The 8,292-nt window shown below is 40.6% G+C and overlaps 1 protein-coding gene across 1 annotated transcript in view; it reads left to right on the top strand.

Moving 5' to 3' along the window:
• CFAP54 (cilia and flagella associated protein 54) overlaps positions 1-8,292 on the top strand; it is a 390,102-nt gene that overhangs the window by 131,344 nt on the left and 250,466 nt on the right. The window lies entirely within an intron of this gene.

Raw genomic sequence — 8,292 nt, 5'->3', positions numbered from 1 at the left:
GTCCTAGTGACACACTGTTGGGCAAGCTTGGACTTCTAAGGTCAGTGGTTCAAACTCACCTGAGAAAGATGAGCCTCTCTGATCCCATAAAATTTTACAGCTTTGTATAGCATTGTTATGAGCCAGAATCAGCTTGATGGCATTGAGTGTATATGTGTGTGCGTATATGTAATATATGTTTTTTTTGTATGTGTAACTAAACTGTTGAATGTTCTTGACTTCAAAACTCAAACTCACTGTCATCTCGTCAATTCAAGCTCATAGTCACCTTATTGGACAGGTTAGACCTGCCCCTGGGACTTTCTGCAAATGAGTAGAAATGAGTAGAAAGTCTCATTTTCTCCATTGGGTCATCTGGAGGTTTTGAAGCCCCATAACCACTACACCACTGAGGCTCAGCTTATTAAGATATCTCCTTTCCCTCTCACTGCTTGCCTCTAGATCTGTTCTGTTAGATTGACTTTTTCTGCTCCCAGGGGCATCTGGTATCTTTTAAGTATAAGGATATTCTGGTCATCAAGTATTAAAAATTCATAAGTTTATAACAAAATTTTTTATATAAAACTGGAGGAGAAAAACAATATGACTAACATACATGTTAAAATGGCTACAAAGACATTTGATAATTCTTATCAATTTTCCTAATAAAACTTCTAATTAAGAATGTAAGAAAAATATTGAATAATGATAGACATTTAATGAAATTTTACAGCAAATAAAATGCTAAGCAGCAAATTCCTGAAGAAATTTTCTTAAAAATCACACTCAAGAATGAGAAGCAGACCCTCAACAGTGTGTACAAAGTCAATATCCTTAGAAGTTTTATCTCCTGCAGTAGATAAGGATGTGTAAACATTCTATAAATACTAAGCAAAACCAAACACATTGGTTTTGAGTCGATGCCTTCTGACCCCATCTAGACTTTCTGAGCCTGTAAATCTTTGTGGGAACAGACAGCCTCATCTTTCTCCCATGGAGCAGCTGGTAGGCTTGAACTGTTAGCCTTGCAGAAAGCAGCCAATGCCTAACTAACCAACAGTGCCACCAGGGCTCATTTTATAAGTACCAGAGGAGTATAAACTATCTGTAATTTTAAAGGTTTTAAACACCAATGATAATCTAATTAAGAAATTGCTAGAATTAAAATGAAAATGTATAATTGAAAGTTAGATACATAAGTTAATTGTTTTTCTTAAATAGTAGTATTAGCCAGTTGGAAATGATGAGAGGAATATATGCTATTTATAAAATGTAGTATTTTAAACTTAAAATTATTAAAGGACCTAAATAAAATAACTCTGAAAGCTTACTAAAGGACATAACAAAATATGAACAGATGGTAGGGACTGGCTGGTTCCTGAAAAGGAGATGTAACATCATAGATATGTAAATCCTCCCTAGGATAATATTTAAATTCAATGCTTGTCTAATCAGTATCCCAATGGAGTTTCTTTGGAAGTGAATAGAATAATTTACCAGTTCTCCATAGATATTGAAATTTACCATAAAGTCACTTTAGTGAAAATTGTATTACCAAAGTATTGAGTTAAATACTGACAGTCCTGGAGTTATAAATGCCTGACTTACATACAACCTGTAATTTGAAACCTGCACTCCTAAAGTCTAGTTCATTAGAGTATGTGGTGCATACAATGGTTCATAGTAATGAAGAGGTGCTACTTGGCAATGCCCATCACACCATTAATATAATTACTGTATTTCTATGCGATTGTTTTTAGTGTATCTGGGAGTGTTTTAATATTTTTATATATAAAAGCACATTAAATACTAAGTTAAGCATTTGGCTGACATTTGAAATGAATAATATCAAATGATTCCAGTTTATGTACAAACTCAATTTAAAGACAGACTAGAAACAGAATTTGTTCATAATCTGGGAACTATTTGTAGTATAGAAGTTTAGGAATAGCTCCACGTCTGAAGAAGCATTCACAAATATGACAAAGGTAGCCTTTGACTCCTTGAGAAAATACTTTTTGGATTAATTTACTTAATACGATGTGCTGGTTTAAGTGACTATGCATCTGAAAGAAAACAAACTAAAGTCTACCTCTTGCCATAAACAAGATGAACTGAACATGAATTCGAGGATATCAGTATAACCTTGGAGGCAGGGAAGACTTTTATTGACAAGGCACAGGATTCAAAAGATACAGAAGAGAATGATAGATAATTAGATGGATGATAATTAAAACATTTTCTATAACGAGATCCTATAAACAAAGCTCAAAGTGTAATATAAAGATAGACAAAACATATGACAGATAATTATTCATGTTGATTTCTTTAGGGAGTAGTCAACGAGAGGATATGGAATAATTTAAAATTTTAATAAGACAACCAGTTATTTCCAATTATAGAAGATACAATGAAGTGCTTTAGTTACCTTAAAAGCTGGAGCATTAAACAGGTACCGATGATGAGTAGCTGCATTCTGAGGTTAGTGAGCAGTCAGTGAGGGTTCTAAGCCTAGGATCCACATAATGAGATTTGAAATTTAGGGGGGAAAAAGGTATTCTCAGTACACAGTAGTTAATCATTTGAAGGTGTTAGGACCTGAGGCAGAGGACGAGTTAGTGAGAACTGTTAAACTAGTGTTGAAAAAGTGGAAGAGAGAGGGGAATTAGAAAAATCTGAGAGTTATTTATGAATTTAGGATTGAGACTCTGGAGACCTATTGTGTACAGGGAATAACGAGTAAGGAGAAGAGCCTCTCTCATATTCACTGAACCCTGAATGAAGAGTAATTTTAAATGGGAAAGGTAGAGAAGAAAGAGCTTGGAACATATTTAATTTTGATATTAATCGAATACCTGAAGAGGTGTAGATCTTATAATTGGGCCTAAGGCCTGGCCTGGAGCTCAGAAGAGCTAAGTCTATATAAAGACATCGGAGTTGTTAGCACACAGACTGCAATGGCAATGATAGGAAGACGCCGTATCACCTAGAGGCAGTTATGTGGACAGGACTGCATGGCTCAAGATCAGCAAAGGTGTGTGTTAGGGCTGTGTCTTCTCACCATACTTATTCCGTCTGTAAGCTGAGCAAATCATCAGAGAAGCGGGATTATGCGAAGAAGAATATGGCGTCAGGATTGAAGGAAGGCAACCCAGGGCTATGCAGATGACGCAACCTTGCTTGCTGAACAGGAGGAATTGCACCATTGCTGATGAAGAATTGCAGTTTTCAGTATGGATTGTGACGCAGTGTAAAGAAGACCCAAATCCTCTCCACTGGACCAACAGGTAAAGTCACGAGAAATGAAGAAAAGGTTGAAGTTGACAAGGAATTTGTTTTGCATTTGATCTGCAATCACTGCTCATGGAAGCAGCAGTCAAGAGATCAAAAGATGCATCGCATTAGGTAAAGCTGCTGCACAAGACCTCTTTAGCGTATTGACGAACAAGGATGGTACTTTGAGGACTAAAGTACGCCTGACCCAAGTCATGCTATTATTATTCATTGCCTCGTATGCATGTGAAAGTTGGTCATTGAATAAGGCAGACGGAAAAATGGATGCTTTTGAATTATGGTACTGGAAAAAGAATATTGAGAATATCATGGACTGCTAAAAGGACAAACTGCTCTATCTTGGAGGAAGCACAACTAGAGTGCTCCTTAGCGGCCAGAAGGGTGAGACTTCGTCTTACATACTTTGGACGTGTCATTAGCAGAGACCAGTGCCTGGAGATGGACACCGTGTTCAGTAAAGTGTAGGGGTGGCATGCAAGAGGAAGACCCTTAAGGAGATGGATGGACACAGGGGCTGCAACACTGGGTTCAAGCCCAGGAAGAGTTGTGAGGGTGGTGCAGGATGGGCACTGTTCGTTCTGTTGTGACTAGGGTCTCTGGATCAAAACAGACTTGATGGCACACAGCAAAAACCATAGCAACATAATTATAAAGATGTTTCCTGCTTCGTGTACTGTCCAATCCATGAGAAATACTTGTGTCCCTCAATAAAGGCAGTCAAATGCACGGGTAAAAGGATAAACTGACCTGTCTTGGAAGGAGAATGGCAGAGTGCTCCCTAGAGGCAAGGATGCAGAGACTTTGTCTTTTGTACTTTGGACATGTTGTTAGGATACACCAGTCCCTGGAGAAGGACATCCTGTTTAGTAAATTAGAGGGAACAAAAAAAAAAAAAAAAGTTCTTGAGGAGATGGATTGACACTGCGGCTGCAACAGTGGATTCAGGCGTATGAACAATTGTGAGGATGGGGCAGGACCGGGTAGTATTTCGTTCTGCTGCGCATGATGTTATTATGGGTTGGAACCGACTCGACGACAGTGTGTGGAGTGAGAGGAGAAGAGGGCCACTTTGTCTAAAGGGCCAGTCCTGCTGCCAAACATCATGCAAGAGCTTGCATTGCAAAGTTGGATCGGCCCACAGTTGTTTTTGATTCCTCCCAGTCTTGAGAATCTTCCTGCTCTTTGAGATAGACCATTTTCAGATGGGATAACTACTGGAAGCAGGAGTTCCACACAATCTCAAGTGCCACGGTCCTTTCGGATGCTATGATTATGCACATATTCACTGTTGTTATGCTGGGCCAAGAGTGCCTCACCTGAGATCCCAAGGTTAATCCTCTTTAGAAAGTAGTCACCTGCTCATCTCCTGGGCCATTTCCCCCCAAAGAAGCATTTCCAGGGTAAGTCTTCCCTCCTAAACCCCACACCCACTGCCATAGATTCAAGCTTGTAGTTATTCTATCCAGAGTTTTTGAGGCTGGAAATATCTACAGGAGCAGATAGATGGCTTCTTCTTCCTCTCACGGAGCAGCTGGTGGGTTTGAACCTCTATCCTTGCAGTTAGATTATCCAATTGCACAATAAAAAGTCCTTATTTACAGGGGAAAATTGGTCTTTTTCCAATAAAGGAAAGCCAGCTTCCTCTCTCCTTCCAGAGCCATGGGCAATAATCACTACAGTCCAGTAGCAAAGAGGTTTTTATAATGGAGGAGCTGACTACCAGAGTTAGACCCGGAGAAGGCAGGAGGTAATGGTATCAAAGCACATATCACTCGCTGCCATTGACTCAATTCTGACTCATAGACACCCGTTAGGACAGGGAGTCGAACTGTCCCAGTGGGTTCCTGGGGCTGTAAATCTTGACCAGAGTAGAATGCCTTATCTTTCTCCCTCAGTGATTTTGACCTTGTGTTTAGCAGTCAATGCATAACCCAGTAGGCCACCAGAGTTCCCAGAAAGCACACACGAGAGTTCATTTGACCAGGAGATTCACTGCTTCTGCCAGGAGGGAAGGTTGGTTGTAGGTACAGGTGTGTGTATGTATATGGTTAGGAGTTGTGCTTAAGTTCTCTCCATTCTCTGTGCAAAGGAAGCACAGTCACTTGTTAAGAGTGAGGAGGTAGAGAGAAGATGTGTTCCAGGGATTCGAGGAGAATGGGAGGGTTTGCAGCAGCCATGTGGAAGGTGGGAGAAGAGGGCTGACTTAGGATAGTGTTTCCAACCAGCAATTTGGTCCTTAAATTCATGTCTCCCCTTTTAGCCTTTAGTAGCACAAACACCTTCAGGAATGGCTCTGTGAATTTCCTGACTTAGCAGCCGTGACTAACCCCAAAACCAAACTCACTGCCATTAAGTCAATTCTGACTCAGAGTGATCATCTGTAGGGCTTTTGAGACAATACACCTCTATAGGAGCAGATAGCCTCATCATTATTATAAAGAGGAACTGGTATATTTGAACTACTGACCTGGTGGCTAGCAGTCCATCACCCCTAACCCACAGGAATGTTTACATTCAAGTGATGCTAGTATAGAAATTATGTGGTATTCTTGAATTTTTTTTTGAAAAAGTGTATACTAATGTTCAGATTTTGATATCAGAGCAAGGTTGTGGTTGTTTTTAATTGATATGCTCAGAAATGCCACTGCAGAAGCTTCTTCAGTCTGGCCAGCAGTCCCAGAAACCCAAGCTAGGAGACCAGCCTGAAACCCAGATTTCACATGTTCATTTGATGTGAACACCACTGTGTTTTGTCTTCAGAAGTCAAAACCTAATTTTTCAAATAGCCATTTCCTTCCTCTGTTCTGTTGAAAAAAGAAAGAAAGAAAAAGGCTATGTGTTTGGATGGCTTAATCATTCTTCTTTCAATAGCAGCATCTTTTTTTCTCCCTGAAACTTGCTCTCGTGTTACTGTTGTTTCTCTCCCTGCCGTGGAGCCAACTCGGAGTCCCAGTGCCCCTCTGTGGGTTTCCGAGACTGGAACCGTTTACAGCAACGGCTGCTTGTTCCACTGCCGACCATGCGGAGCACAGCCCAACTTGTCACCGTTATTGTTAGATGCAGTGAACTGCTTCTGCCTCACAGCACCTTTACACGACAGTGTGGGACCGCATGGGGGGGCCTTTAATGACCGTAATCTCTGTGGGCACACATGGTTAGGTCTTGCTCCCACCAAGTTGCTGGTGCCTTCAATTGCCAGCCTTTCAATCAGCAGTCAAGCACCTAGCCATCGCGCCACCGAAATAAACTGCTACTTCGGGGACTCATCGTCTTCAATTATTTTTTCAAATTTTAAAGATTGTTCTGTCAGATATCTGGCACAGTCTTATTTCTGGGCGTTGTTAAAATTGGTCTCATTTTAAATTCGAGAATTTATCGTGTTGAATTTTTTTAACCAGTCTATTAAACAAGGCAAAAAGATTGCACAGGTTTTTATAAACCCAGGGGCGAAATGTTGGAAAGCAGAAATTAAGTCGGGTGGCAAATGGACATTAGCTCATCTTTGTTTTTCAGTAACAAGACTCGAAGTCTCATATCAATTTTATAGTGAAATTGGATCGCTTTGCCTACCACTCAAGGTCTTGTATAATCTACGCTGATCTGCTCTTTGAATATCCATTCACCACTTTGCTTTTCACACGTGTTTGTATTTTACCGTCAACACTCATTTCATACCACTGCCCATGGTCCCAGAGAAGATTTCTAGTGTTCAGTCCCTTGCACAAGATAAGTCTCATTAAGGCTAATCAACCACTCACTGTTCTTCGGCCATCTGTATCTCTTCCCTACATGGGTGGCATAGGTGATACTTAAACATTCAACTTAACAGATTGCATCAACATAGAACAAAGCCATCCAAGCTTATTTAACCTTTTGGACAGTTGCCCTGATGGGCCTTCTTCACAAGGCACAACAGTGCAGCAGGGTATAAGCAAATCAGACTCGCATCCAGGAAAGCTCCTGGAGTTGATGGTGGAGCTGAGTTTCCAACAACAAGACAAAGCTCTCCAAGAAAGGTGGGGAAAGCCATTCTGGGAAGTAGCTCAGCTGTGGATGACACGAAATCGTCAAACACCACGGTGTCACCATTTAACTTGGCTCAACAAGTTTGGAAGATTAGTGATTCAAACTTATTCTCAAGCAGTAGGTCACAACCAGGTGAGAGGAAGTCCACGAATGGTTGGCAATAGGCATTGTGAGAAAAGAGTAAACCTGTTCCCCTTTCTTATGATTAGAGTTGCCCTTCTTCTAAATTTCCTGGAGAATCTGCCAAGAATAGCCAGAATGTCTCTCCAAAGTAATTATTCATATAAAGGACACAACAGTGTCTAGGAAATATCTCAAGCCAACAGGTGATACTTGCGAGGTCGTGAAGAATTTGTTTTCACATGGATGTTTTGAATGAAAACAATTTCTTGATTGTTAATGGATTATACCAAAATCTATATGGCTCTACAACCCAAATTCAAAATTGATGAAACTCTGCTATTAGTCTTGCAATTAAAGTTGTAGGACAAGTCGCTCCACAGGAGAAAGATACAGAAGGATGCTCCGTATAGAGTAAGCCAACCGTGATCAAGTTGATTCTGACTTCTTGTGACTCTAAAGGGTTTCCAAGAAGGAACTCTGGTGGCATAATGGTTATGTGTTGGGCTGCTAACTGCAAAGTCTGAAGTTCGCAACCACTAGCCACTGTCGGGAGAAAGATGAGTCTTTCTACTCCTGTAAAGGGTAACAGCCTCGGAAATCCACAAGGGAATTTCTGCCCTGTTCTACAGGGTCCCTATGAATCAGAACAGACTCGATGGCAGTGAGAGGGTGTGCAAGGCTGCACATCTTTATGGGAGAAGATAGGCACCATTTACTCAACTGTGCCACCAGAGTTATAAAGGGACATGCAGATTAGAGCCTTGGAAACCCTATGAGTAGTTCTACCCTGACATATAGCGAGAAAACAAGTTGCAATTGATTTAATGCCACACAACCAAATTATGGAATCTAGGGAAATAGGATCTAGAA

This window comes from Echinops telfairi, unplaced genomic scaffold (genome assembly GCF_000313985.2).
Source record: "Echinops telfairi isolate 266 unplaced genomic scaffold, ASM31398v2 ScPeMD7_2;HRSCAF=8, whole genome shotgun sequence".
Lineage (NCBI taxonomy): Eukaryota > Metazoa > Chordata > Mammalia > Afrosoricida > Tenrecidae > Echinops > Echinops telfairi.
This window is presented reverse-complemented; position numbering and strand designations above follow the sequence as displayed.